Source organism: Phodopus roborovskii, unplaced genomic scaffold (genome assembly GCF_943737965.1).
Source record: "Phodopus roborovskii unplaced genomic scaffold, PHOROB, whole genome shotgun sequence".
NCBI classification, from domain to species: Eukaryota; Metazoa; Chordata; class Mammalia; order Rodentia; family Cricetidae; genus Phodopus; species Phodopus roborovskii.
In genome coordinates this window covers 13,206-28,140 of record NW_026126547.1, presented here as the reverse complement: position 1 = coordinate 28,140, position 14,935 = coordinate 13,206, and positions in this window count along the sequence as shown.

Here is a 14,935-nt window from a genome sequence, read left to right as displayed (position 1 = left end):
CCCTAGCAGCCCTGTGCTTCCTGATTCCTTGTTGCCTACTTATGAATTTATGCAGAAGGATAACTACACACTTAGTGACCCTTTTTAAGTTTTAGCCCACAGGATGTGATAATTCCTCATGTTTTTATAAACAGTTTAAGAATGACAGTTTTGAGAAAGATGTAGGACAAGCCTCCTTAACTTCTTGCTTTTCAATAATTCATGTATCAGCTGCTGTATATGCTGGATCTGGACAAGTCCTAGTTTGTTTCAATGGCTTGGCTTATTGCTTGCTGCCTGCTATATGGACAGGGTTGTGTGTCTTGACTACCCTCCTTCCAGATATAGAAATAATACCTGGGGATGAGCCCATCCCAATTCCCAGCATAGGCAATTTAACTCTGAGGCACAAGAGAACAATCCAATTCATTCCAATATTGGTTGGAATTGGTATTTCAGGAACCCTAGCCACTGGTTCCACAGGCATGGTAATACCGATAAAATCATACTCCAATCTGTCTCAGAAGTTTGCTCATTTTGTACAGACCATCTACAGGTGAGTCTAGGACCATCAGGACAAAGTTGAGTCTCTAGTTGAGGAGGTTCTATAAAATAGAAGAGGGCTAGATTTACTAACTGCAGACAAGGAAGGAATTTGTTTGACATTACAGGAAAAAAATGCTGCTCTTGTACTAACGGATCCAGAATACTTCAAGACAGAATTAAAAAACAGCAAGAAGAGCTTGAAAAGCATCACAGAGAGCTGTTTGATCAACCCATTTGGAGCACCTGGTATGGACTCCTGCCTTACCTCTTTCCCCTGCTAGGTAAACTGCTAGGTCCCACACTTTGCCTAGTAATTCTTTTATCTCTAGGACCTTTTCTGTTAACAAAATGATGGCCTTCATTAAAAATCAAATGGATGCTATAAAAATGCAACCCATACTGGCACATTATCATCACCTTGGTATGGCCAAAATGGGAGACCGCTATGATGAACTCTAAGCAATACACAGCTAACAATGTGGATGTATAAATTCGTCAGTCATCCTCTTAGTGAGCAGGGCTGGTTTGCCAATGACAGTAAACAGAAGAAAGACAGAAAGTGTCCTGTCTCAATAGGCCCCTAAGATAGGAATGGTCATCAGTAGATGCCATGTTCAATGATGTGTAAGGCTACACCACACTCCTGATCCAAGAATTCCTCTGACCTAAAACGGGCACAGCCCCCTCAAGCACATCCAGCTCCATGACTATTTTTGTACTATATTTAAAAGGGGGGCATGTGGGCAACCCAGAACAAAGTTAGCATTTTAACAGCCACCTTTCCTACTGTTCTCTTAGGTACTAACATAGTGGTAAATGTGCATTACCCTGTGACTTTTCTCTTGTTAAACATATGATGCAGCCTGACCCTGAAAGAGTCCCAGCTGTAGATTTATGGCATACCTAGTTAGTTATCTTATAGCAGAACACCTGCATCCTGCTTGTTAAGACATTCTGCCTCCCTTACATCCTGCCTTTGGTACATTCCCTCCTTTAGACAATAAAACCCTGTGGCTATATTCATTAAATTAGACTTGATCAGAGTGCAGTCTTGTGTCCATCTCTTGCATCTATTGTCCCCCCCCCCATTTGCCCTCACTCCACATGGTACCCCCCAACTATCCCTGAGGGTGGTCACACATTGAAGAGAATGTGGATCCTGAAAAGAAAGAAATCCTTCCCACTGTCATAGACACTATTTTGTACCATTGGCTATACATGTGAAGAGATTGTCATCCCTAAGACACGGGCAACCTAATAAAGTAACAGCAACTTTCAATATTCTCAAACACAAATTGAGTTGTGGGAATAGTCATCAGTAAATGGGGAGCCATGGTTAAACAGGGGCCCTGTAGGAGATCTTCCCCACATACCCCTAGAAGTAGACAGCCAGTGAACCAGCATTTCCAACAATTAAAAAAGCTGGGAAGTGTGACTTTGAGTAAGATGATGTGGAAGGAAGGGGCAAGACATGGCAAAGTTATAGCATGCTCAAGAAATATTCCAGCTTTGACTGATGCCCTGTTCAGATGAAATAGTCAGTGATGGAAGTGTCCAAATGTCATCCTCAGTGCTCCTGGGGACTTTGCAATCCACATGGAAGTCTGTGGACAGCCTGCCTGGTGATCTCCACTCACGTGATTCAACCCTAGATGGAACACCTACAAGGATTCTGAACATGGACTTCTGGACAGAGCAACCTTCCTTAAGGCCCAGCATGGCCTATGAAAACCTCCAGTATAGAACCACAATATCTACATCCAGGCCATTTAGGGTAAGCAAATAGGTAAGTGATGGGTAAGCAAATTCCCCATGCACTCAGAGCACTGTGCTTTGCTTCTAAACCACTCCATATGACTCCTGGACTCTCATGTAAGCTATAAAGAAAATAGTAGACAGTGCACCTTAAGATAACCATTTGCTCTGGCCACCAAAATTTTCTCCTCCTTTGTATTTTGACTGTGTTACTTTAATAAAGAACCTACTGTAAATGACAAGAATCCATAGGAAAAAAAAACAAATTAAGACTCCTAGCAATAGTGGAGAGGATTCCCAAACTGGTTTAAGCCTGTTATTAGATTGGGGTAGATCCCAAATATCATCATACAACCTTCACCCAGTAGTTTATGGAACCAGATACGAAGATCCACACCCACGCACTAGGGCAAGGTCATGGATGATACTCCAAGAGAGGGAGGAGAGAAAATATGAGCCATGGAGACAGCAGAAACAAGCTCATGGAAATCAAGAACTCTAGACCAATATCTTGGAGAAAACTCCAGATATCTGAACTAGTTCCTCTCTATCTGGAAAATTGTTTTGAATCTTGGGGTATCTGAGGATCTGTGACAGTAGGATGAGGATCTAACCTTCGAGTCTACCCCAGTGACTAATCCCATCATATCGGTCAAGTGAAAAGCCCCTGGAAAAAAATATGAGACAAAGTATTTGAAGGAATCATTGAAATCTGTTCAGATAACTCCAAATAGCTTGATAAACTCATGAAACTTGTATGACAGTGGTGGTGTGTGCCTTGGATCTCACCTTCTGGAGAAAAAGGCAGATGGTTCTCTATGAGTTACAGGCCAGCCTGGTCTATATTTTTTCCACGATAGTCTTCAAAGGTACTAAGAATCCCTGTCACAAATACCAAATATACACAACAATCAAGGCTGGTGTTATTTGTTACATTTTACATATTTAGGAAGGCTTATTTAGAGAAACTTCCTAGACAGGTTGACTTAGGTAGAATTTGGGAAATTACCAACTATATGGATTTTTAGATTATCACTAGCACCTAGGGTTATGTAATTATCTGTACTTAGTTGTGCTGAAGATAAAAAATGAGGATTTCATTTGTAGGAAACTTGGTTCCTTATCCTAAAATATTGCAGAGAATGGTGGTGAATGAACAAGTGGCAGAACTGTCTGCTGTCTGTCTGTCCAGGGAGCATCTCTTTGCTTATGGCTTTGCTACCCAGCTTGAGTCATCATGTCATGACACCACAAATGTCTCATTATTCTCTGAGATGCTAGTCCAATAAAAATACATTGCTTCCCTAGGCAAGGCCACAAAGTGACCGCATTGAGGGAGCAGTGTACTCAATGAGAGTACTTTGACCATAAAGGGGAATTATGAAAGGCCCCTGAAGAAGGTTATGGTTCACAGCCATTTTGGTTATCATCTTGACTGCATCTGCAATTCATCATAAGCCAAAACTCTGGGATACCTGTGAGGGATCATTTTCTAATTGAATCAGAAATGTAGGGAGGTCCACTCCTAACCTGGAACTTTATGGTAGGAACACACAACGTTAATCCAGATCATTGGTGGTAGAAGATCTGTCTCTATTCAGGGCCACACCCTCTGCTAGACTTGAAAGCTGGAAGTGCCTCCATTGCCTGCTTAAGTCCCTTCCTTCACTGACATGAGAGCCTGCTTGTTTTGGATTTCAGCAGTAGCATATACTGACCCCCACATCACACATCCATCCCCCCTCCATTGTAAGGTACAACCACTGGTTACTTGGCCCTCAAATTCATAGGTAGCCATCATTAGATTAGGCCACAGCCTATAAGCCATTTTAATAGATTTCCTTTCTATGTAGAGGGAGACATCCATTCTGTGAGATCTGTTGCTCTAGAGAACCATGACAAATACATTCACCCACATTCTTTCTGTTCAGGGAAGGAGGATATTCTGCCTTTCACTACAAAATAACCTGGAAATCTGAAACCTATCACCATGAACCTTCATATCCTCTATTGCACATACATATTGAAGAACAGATCACCTTTGAAAGGCCATCAAATGAGGAAAAACAATCAAGACAAAAGGGGGATAAAGTGTTCACATTCTAGTGAGACCTGTGAACAAAGCACAGGTTTGGGGCCATTCTCAAGAGAGGGTGGGCCAGAAGGATGGGGAGTGAAAAAGATTTGGGGGAGTAGCAACAGGACCTCATCGACGGTATGAGCAGGGTTTACAGGGAATGTAGGAAGTGTGGAGTCAACCTCTAGACAGTGGTCATCTGAAACAATTTGGATAGGTTCGGAGGTCTCTTGGTACAGGCACAAAATTCAGAATTCACAACGGAATTCCTTACTTGCTCCATCATTTCCAGCTGGGAGATTGGTTGACACACAGCAGCCTGTCACTCAAAGTCTCTGCCTTAAGATCGGAGCCAAAGGAAACTGAAGGCAAGTATCCTGGAAGAGAGGGGAATTCCAAAGAGGTTTTCCTCTTATATGGTGAACATGGCAAGGGGTGAGGTCAGATTTCTTGCATGATCCCAAGAGCTCTTAGGATTCCAGGTCACAAGACTTTCTGGGTTTCGGGAGCCAGTCTTTGGTTTGAGCTACATTCTTGTTGTCCAGCTTCTGTTTGGGGTCTTCAGCTGAAGGATTTCCCTGTCACTCCCTTCATCCACACAATCAATTTTCAGCTCCAAAGACGGAAACCCTGAGGAAGAGAAAACACAGTTCCAGTGACTCCAGAAAGGTCAGAAGGGGTAAGTCCTGCCTTTCCCCAAAGTGTCCACCTCATCTGCCTTACACAAAGCTAACTGTAGAAGGGTCTTTTTACCTCTGAGCATGTTGGTGACAATGTGTTCTCTTGGCATATGTGATCTCAGCACAAAGGCTGAGGTACTTGGGGCAAAATGGCCAGCCACCTCTGCAGGGCTTCTCAAGGCACTAGGGGAGGTTCTAGAAAAAGGGTGGACTGGAATTTCTCTTCTGATCCTTTCTTGTTCATGGCTTTCCATAGGAAATGAGGATGCCTCCCATGTGGAAAACAGACAAAGACAACAGCAAAGAAGGCAGAGCAGAAAGTCAATGGCCAACAAGAATTAGTCTGCCCAGAATCTCATCACACAAGCCAACAATCAGTCCTCCCCTCCCCCTAAAGACCCCTTGTTTGATTAAATTCTAGAGAGCTCATTTTATAATTTGGTAATCAAACCATTTTGTCTTAAACAAATCAACCCCCAACTCACTGAATCTTATTGGCTCTGCTACTATTCTTCCTCACACTTCTACAAGGGAATGGCATTTCCTGGATCCTTTTCTGACTCTTAACATCTCTACAGAGTGCAGAAGGAACCAGAACCCATTCTCCAAGCTCACCCGCAATCAAGTCATGGGCTCTGAACTCTATCTTCCCCCAGTTTCCAAGTACCCATGGGCCACTCCTGTCTCTGCAATCTTATCCTGTCTCTGGCTGACCCTTTTCTATAACTCCTAACAAAGATTCCTGGTGGGCTTATCAGGATGGCCTTAACACCTCCATTTTTTCACCACTCCTAAACACACTACACCTATGTTTTGATTTTGTCAGCATGAGTTCCCTGACTTACCGATTATTCTGAATAAGAATTTAGCCAGATTTGGGTGGAAACGGAGGAGCTCTCACCCCTAATGTGACTGTTGGGACCCTTGCATTGCTTTTAGTTTGGGAACCTGGAAAGGTAGAAGGCATTGAGATTTCATCCCTTGTTCTCTCAAACTGCCATTACCCAGAGCTTCTTACCTCTATAGATAATGAAATCCATAACTTGGAAGAGGGCATTACCAGGCTTGAAGTATCTTAAGTCTTCCTTTCAGCTGTCATCCTGCAAAACAGACTAAGCTTAGACCTATTGTTTTGACAACAAGGAGGAATTTGTGCTGCACTCAAGGGGGGAATGTTGCTTCTATAAAGATCACACAGGAGTGACTACAGACAGTATGGTCAAATTCAGAAGGGCTAGAAAAAGAAAGCTGTGAGAAAAGGCCTTAGGCTAGTTCTAAAATTGACTGTCAGCCTCACACTGGTGTACCACCATACTCCCATCCATTTTAGGACACCTTGCTGGCTTCTTAATTCTGCTTGCCTATGGCCCTTGGGCCATTAAGAAGTTAACTGGCTTCATCTGCCAACAGATCCAGTGGGAAAGTGTATCCAAGTAGGCTATCACTGGATTGACCTCGAGGATCATGGTCACAGCCAGCCTTTAGGAGGTGATAACTAACACATGATCAAAGGGGCACTTCCCAGGGAATCCTCCTTCTGCTATTGACAAAACTAAAACATCCCCCACCTAGGTGGCCTTATTCTGAGTGCAATGAAGAGGCCATCAAGGGTGCCTACACAGGTCTTCATGGGAGTATACCTGGTTGCATGAAGGTCAATGTGAGAAAAAACCTTCCCTCCAGAAAAAGCATTGCTGCAGGCCTGAGCAGTCTCACCAGCCAGGCTGGGTGGCTTGCTACAGGATATATATCAAATATCCATCTAGGGGGACCAGGATCCCTGCTCCCTCTCATGGTGAGATGGTGTCAATACCTCACATTCTTACTTGGAAAAAAAAGGAGGAATTGCTGGGAGCAATCCTTGCATAAGCCTTCCAGATTGCAAGTTTTCCTTAGAATAGCAGATTGAGTTAGAAGACTGCTACCATCAGTCCCAGTCTACCTTTTCCCCTTCTCAACTTTCTGAGAAGTAGAACTTAGGGCTCACGGGAATGCAGTTAATGCAGTTATTTAGCAACTCCTAAGACCTCTTCCCCTGATGACAACTTGCTTATCTGTATATCGTGCTCATCTTCAGTGACCTATAATGAAGAACAGCAGACAGACAGTGTAGTTACCAGGAAACGAATACCCTGCACTTATGCTTCCCACCTTACCTAGCTTCCTGCCCTAACCGCTCTATAACATGCTTGAGAAAAATAAAATGTTGTAGCTTGATCAGAATGCTGCCTGTTCTAGTGTCTCCTGTCCATTCATTCCAGCTCCTTTGGGGTTCAGGCCTGCCATGCTACCCCATTGGTCAGGGAAATAATGCTAGATAATAGTCCATATTTACACAGCCAATAACTGAGCCTTTTCCTTGGACATGGAGTCACTTTTTGTTGAGAACAATTGAGATTTCCTGCAAAATTGATAGCATTAGTTACAACCAATAAAAGGGAGCCAGCACACAAGTGCCTGAAATGAAGGGGAAATACTTATCCTTTGGACTAAAATGTAAATTTATAGCTACTTTACCCAAACTATCATTAGTGGTCACTTCAGAGAAACTGGAATGGCTAGCACCTGGTCCCGACTCAGTGTGGCTCTCTAGAGCTGCATCCAAACAGTGGGATTGCAAAACGCTGTGAAAAACTCAAAAATTGCCTGACTGAAAGGAGCATGAGGCCCAAAAGCAGTGGACAGTCTCCTCAGGTTGTTTTAGCTTCTTGAAATGGAGTGGATTGTGTTCCCTCAGACTGTTATGCAGAAGATCCACTGTCTAAGTCACAAGATAAGCTTCTTTCCTTTCCCAAGGCTTCTGCTTCGGTTATTAAATCTTTGACATCCCACTCTATCCCTCCAGTCAGCGAGTCTCCACTAAATAGATCACAAGAAATGTGTTATGCCCTGGTGGACAGCATTTATGCTCATAAGCTTCAGCAATTCTTTCCTTTGTTCAATCTCTGCTTCCAAAGTATCTTCTACATCAGTTATGGCAGGACTAACATCTCCTAGTTGGGATCCCTCTTGTTCCCTGATAGATTTCACAGATTATGAATCTTGTACTTCCTCAAAAGTCTTATTCATCCCTGCCATTTGTTGTTTTACTTTGACATAGTTGCTCAGAAACACATCCTCAAGTAGACAACAAAGGGGAAAAGGTGGTAATTTGAGAAATTATCAGGCTCTTCTTCTTTATAAGCCCTTTTGAGATCTTCTTTTATGTGTTCCCAATCAGGAATGTTTAAGCCTCCAGACTCTATAAACCAGTGACTATGTTTCTCTAATATGGCAATGAATTCTTTTTTCTGTCTTTTATTCTCGGTGCCATGTCTTTTCAATAGGGCCACTAATTGCCCAATGAGAACTTTTTAGAAATACTGGCCCTTCCTTCAATACACCATCATTCACTTACTTTGCTTGCAGGCCTCTGAGAGTGATCTCTTAGGTGTTCCTTTCTGCCCGATCTCAGTGGGACCTCCACTTGTAGTGCCCACACTTCAATCTGTTCCACTAATCCAACAAAGACCCGGAGTTTGAAATAAAAGAAAAGACAGCAGGACATTCGTGCAGCTGGAATGCTGAACGCTGTTTATTGACTGGAAGGTTTGGGCATATATACTGACTCCCAGCACAGTGGAAAAAATCAAGGGTCAAGCGAGCAAGTTCTCAAGGGCTTAGTTCCTCTCCAGCAGATGTGTGTTAACAAATCAAGAAGATTACCAAAAACTACTGTGGTGTAAAATATTCCAGCCAACTGCTTCAGGTTTGTGCAAGGTGCCTCAGGGGTCCATGCAGATCCAATGTTACATAGGTCCTGATAGAATTGGAGTTCTCAAATGGATTGGACCTCAACATAGTAAATAGATTTCCCAGTGTGTTGGGTTTCTTTCCTGGATATGTTTGCTCCCCATGCTTACACATACAAAGTTAGTTTTCCTTCTAGGGTTATTTTGTCTTTGTAGTGTCCCTTTGTGAATTAATTATTATCTAATTTTCATTTTTGAAAATTAAGTCTCTTATTTTCTTTGGCCTCATTTTTTTTCCTGTACTAAAAGTATCTAAGTATATGTGAAAGATATCCATTTGGATTATGCCTTTTGTAACATGTCTGTGCTGGACTCTGATGATATTCCCCTGCATTTTTTCTCTCCCAGCATATCTTTGGGAATTTTACTAGAACTTTGACAAAAGCTAAGTCCTCTCTTTTTCATGACCCAGACAACACAAAATCTGTCTGATTTCTGTTTGTGGGTCTCCTTTGTTTCACATAAAATAGTATCTTGCTCCAGCTACTTTCATAATAACACAGTTTCACTAGTTACTGAGCATAGTATGTTCTTTTCCCCAGAACCTTCTACTATGCTATTCTATTGTTCAATTTGTTTATTTTGAAGTAAATTCCTGTCCCAGTGTTAGTCCATTTGGATGGTAAATGCAGGGATCTGTAGTGTATTGCTGAAAAGAATGTGAAGTATGAAGGACTCCCATTAATGATTTTCTCATGATTGTTTATTGAAAAAAAGAAGGTTATGTTTATTTATGTTAGTATGTGCTTGGGGTACAGGAGAATACTGGCACAGGGATCAGTTTGCAAACATTCCTTTCCTTTCTGTTTAATCAAGTATTTTCTATAATCTTGGTGTTAGGCCTAGGGTTTCCAAGGCTGCAACAAAACACCATGAGCAATAAGAAAGTTCAGGAACAAAAGGATTAGGTAGATTACAATTGCGAGATTGCTGTTTATGTGTAAGGAAAGTCAGGAGAGAAAATAAAATGGAGCAGTTACTTGATGCAGGAGCTGATGGAGAATCCATGGAAGCGTGCTCCTTCCTTGATTCCTCAGTCTGTTTTAGAATAGAACCCAGAACAAGTCCAAAACATTCACTCCCTTTGGGCTTGGCCCTCCCCACTGATTACTAATTGAGAAAATGCCTAACAGCTGTGTATCATGAAGGGGATTCCTCAACTGAGTTCCATTCCTCTTTGAGGACTCTAGCCTGTGTCAGGTTGGCGCTTAATTCCCTCAAGTACAGAGTTCATCCTTGTCCAAAGTTTTAATAGATTGGGGAAATCCAAGAGGCCTAGGCTCTGCCAGATTTGAGCCATTTTGTTATCATCCTTACTTGTTGCTCATGTCTCATATAACTGGTTTTCTTTTATTTGATTTCAATATTCACACATATGTCCTTTCCTTTCCTACTTTCAAATTTTCAATGGTTTAATGGTTGAAACATCCTTGAAATGACCTCTGGATTGTAAGATATTAGAACATCACATTTTTTCCTATACTTTGTATCTATTGTCTCTTAATACGTTTATGGCCGGGTTTTCATTTTGATGCACTCTTGAATGTGACCACATCATTGCTGATTTGACCCCAGTACTACCCTTTGTATATACATAGTAATGATTCTAGCTGTACTATTTAAATGACTTTGAGGTTGGGTTCTTTTACTGTATGAAGTACATCATTAGGATTTTGGATAGCTCAGATTTAAAAGTAGAAAATTCATAGCGTTTCCCCCCCCAAAAAAAAATGGGTTATTTCTTTCTAGCATTGATTGCACCAGGAATTACCAGCATGATAAAGTGTTTGAAATTGAGATGAAGATCATGCCCAGCCCCTTTAAGAAGGACATCCTTAAACAGACTTCAGAATCTTAACATCCCTAGGCTTTGTTTCATTTGGGGAGGTGAAGCTTGCCTGCCACCTTCCTACAAATACACTGATTGCTATCAAGCTGCGGGAGAACAATCAAAAATGCTGTGGCTGACAACATCTATGAAGTACAGATCCTTCACTCTATGGAACACAGAAACATAGTTCAATTTGTTTCATGTAAATGTCTCAGTGAACATGACTTATGCTTAATGGCGTATAATGCAGGGAAGACATTTGCAATGTTCCTCAGGTACCATAGTCTATCAAAAGGGAGGGAAAAGATAGACCAATATTCCAACAGTTCGTGTCAGCAGGGCACTTTCTATACCAAAGACTCATTGCACATCATGATGTTAAATTTCAGAATATCCTTATTGACAGAGATGGAAACGTTAAGCTTTGAGAATCTGGAATGGCCATTCAGCTCAAAGAGGAGCAAATGTTGAACAGGGGGCTGTGGCACCTTGCTTATATGGCTTCAGAGATCTTAGCAAGGGAAACCCTATGATGGGCTGGCAGTTGACATATAGAGCTTGGGAGTTGTCCTGTATGTGCTGGTCACAGGACAATTTCCATATGCAGAAAGGACTTATCATGGTATGTATAAGGTCATCAGCAACACAAAGTATCCCCTTCCCTACCACCTGTCAAAGCCCTGTTGCCAAACCATTGGACGATTACTCGAAGTCCCGACCAGGCATAGGATAACAATAAGTCAGCTCCGGGAAAGAACATGGCTGGGCCACATTAAAGATCATGTAGAACCAGCAAAGAAGGAAATCCTTCTGAGGGTCGTAGACATATTGTGCACCAGTGGCTATAGCTGTGAAGAAATCGTGTCAACCCTAACTCACAGACAACCAAATACTAAATTACAGCGACTGTCAATATACTTAAGCATAGTTTGATCTCTGGGGGAGTGTCATCAGGAAAATGGGAATTCCTGTTTAAACAACAGCTGTGTAGGAGCTCTTCAGCCCCTTTTCCCATTGAAGAGGACCGCCAGTGCACCTTCCATTCATAAAATTATAAAAGCTGGGAATTATAACTTTGAGGAGGAAGGTGAAGAAGGAAAAGCCAAGAAATTCCAAAGTGAAAACATGCTCGACAAACTCTCCTGCTTAGAGACGTTGCCCAGTTCAGAGGAAAGACTCAAGAAAGTAAATGATTGGATGGCTAATATCATCCACAGTGCTACCAGGTACTTTGCAATGTACATGAAGTCTGTGGACAGCCAGCCTTGTGATGGCACCACATGTGAATCAGGTCTGCATGCAACACCGACAACGATTTTGAGCACGATCTCCTCTTTATATCAACCACCCGTGAGGATCAACATGTCCAATGACCAGCCTCAGGTACCACCCAAAATCTCAGGATCGAGGGCATTCAGGGTCTGGAAATTGGTGAAGAAACGATTATCCCATGTACTCAGAGAACTGTGCTGTCTTCCTGAACCATTTCCTGGTGAATCCTGGACCCTCTTGTAACCTACAAACAAAATAAAAAAAAAAAAAAAAAAAGAAAAAGAAAAAGAAAAAAAATTGAGTGTATAAAAGACCTGTGTGCTCTGGCCATCAAAATGTTTTCCTCTTTATTAGTTTGTCTATGTTAATTTAATAAAGAACTTATTGTAAATGACAAGAATCTGCCAGAAGTAACCAAACTAAGACATTTAGCAATAATGGAGAGGATGACCTAACTGGTCTAAGCTTGCAATTAGATTGAGGTTTTGGTCAAGAATCATCATCCAGTTATCATTCCATAACTGACTTAAGCAGATGATGAGATCGGCAACCAAACACCAGGCCCACCTCTAGGAAGACAGTTTAAGACAGGAAGGAGGGAATCTATGAGCCAGGAAGATCAAGATCATGATGGAGAATGCTCCAGAGACAGCTAAATCAAGCTCATGGAAATCATGAGCTCTAGTCCAACAGCTCTGGAGACTTCAGGCGTCTGAACCTGGCACTTTGTACTCATAAAAAATTATGAAGTTGGACTATTGAGGATGTCTGACAGTGGGACAAGGGTCAAACCTTGGTACTTGAGCTAGCATTGCCTCCCATTTCCTATCCTGGGGTGCCATGCTCAGACAAAGTGCTTAGCAGAGGTACCTGTGCTGCCCCTTCTTAATGTGCCAGACTTTGTTGAATCCTCGTGGGAGCCCTTCCCCATGAGATGTGGACTGGGGGAGCCAAGTGGTAGGGTAAGGTGGGTACAGTAGCAATGACTGAGTCTGGAATGTAAAATCAAAATTAAAATAATAAACAACTTACTAAAAATAGAAAGCATCCTAGCACAGTGTCTTCATACAGTTCTCAACCCTGGGTTGGTATCTTGACCTCTCACATGAAATCATCTCCGAATCCCACTGACAAACCAGGACTATGTGTCTCCACAGCTGAGTCTCGTGCAGCACACACCTAAGAAAGGATAGCCAAGCCATGAACCTCATGCCCAGGCAAAGCAATACAAGTCGGTTGGAAGAAATTAACCAACAAACTAAACCCAAAAGACTAATCCCCTTTACAAACACAGAGCTAACATTTGAAATCCTAGACACCCTTGAGTCTCCCCAAATGACCAATAGGCCAAGGGAACGGGTCCCTGAAACAAAATCTGAGACAAAATATTTGAAGGAATCATTGTAAATATATTCAGATAACTCAAAATAGCATGATAAACACATGAAGCAAGCAGCACAGTGGTGGTGTTCGCCTTAAATCTCAGCAATCCTTAGGCAAGGGCAGATGTACCTCTGTAATTTCTAGGCCAGCCTGGTCTACAGAGTCAGTTCCAGGACAGCCTTCAAAGGTACAGAGAAACCCTGCGTCCAAAATCCAAACTATCAAAATAACCAAAAATGAATTAAAAAGCTAAAAACTTCATGATGCATAAGAGAGATTAATTTGCCTTGTTAAATTCCTAGTGCTGCTGTTTGTTGATTTTTAAATGTTGAGAGAAGGTTTTGTTAGACAAATTTCCTGGATGGGTTCTCTTGAGTGGAATTTGGGACAGTAGAAATTGTATGGATTATTAGACTGTCAGCAGCACCTAGGAAAATGTAAGTATGTTTACAAAATTAGCTGGACATCTACAATTTCAGAGCTCTTATTTCCAACATGGAATTCCATGGTTCCATTTAATGAAAATATGCCATTTCAAGTGTTGGAATTTGTGTGTTTGTCACCTAAGAATATGCTACCCTAGTGCTAAACAGCACTTTTAAAAGAATCCTATTCATTGATTTACTTTGTGTAGTGGTGCTCTGACTATGAGTAATTATGGACTGTTCACAGGGGTGTGCACCTCCCATGTGCACTGTCCCCATACCATAGAAGACAATGGCAGATTCACAGAGAAGATTTAGAGACCATCGTGATCCTCTGTGAGTGTGGATGTGTGTAGCTAGAAGTGTAGACACAGAGAATAACTGCTCTGTACAGTCTTTGTTCATCACCATTACTCAAATAAGATTCACCAGGTAATAGGGAACCTCAATTGAGGAATGTTCTCAATCAGATTATCTTACCAGCATGTTAGTGGGAGCGTTTTGTAGATGGATAAGTTTCAAAGCCACTCTCTTCAAATCAGGCCAACCTGCAACCCCTTATTTTCCTTAACTGCAATTGCAAGAGGAGAGGTCTCTTGCTAGGTATAGAGGTCTTTCCCTGTTGAAACCTCTAGCATCCTAATCATGACATGGAGACTTATAATAAGTATGAAAGCTTGGCCAATTGCTTAGGCTGATTACTAACTAGTCTTTATAACAGTAATTAACCAATGTCTTTTATCCCGCGTTCCTATACATGGATCAGTTACCTTTACTTTGCAGTGGCCATGCTATTTGTTTTGAGTCTGGTGTCTCTGCCTTTTCCACAGCACCCTCTGTGCCTGGAAATCCCAGCCTTTAAATAAACAGATCAGAGTGTCACAACTTTACAGAGTACTAAAGGGTTCTTCCACATCAGAGGTCCCAAATGACTGTCTTTATTCCTCATGAGTAGAATTAAGGAAAGTTCATGTAGGAAGGTAGGCAGAGGATACCAATTGTAAGGTTCACCTACTTGGGCTGCAGAGCTATGTCTGCTGGAACCTCCTCCAGAGCTCCATGGACTGAGCTTGTAACAGGCCTACAGACAGGATCATCTATTCATTCTCAAAACTCCCTGATGCTTCAAAGAGGACCAGAAAAATGTACACACAATTAAAGAAAGGCACACTGGGCCAATTATCATTATTCCCCAC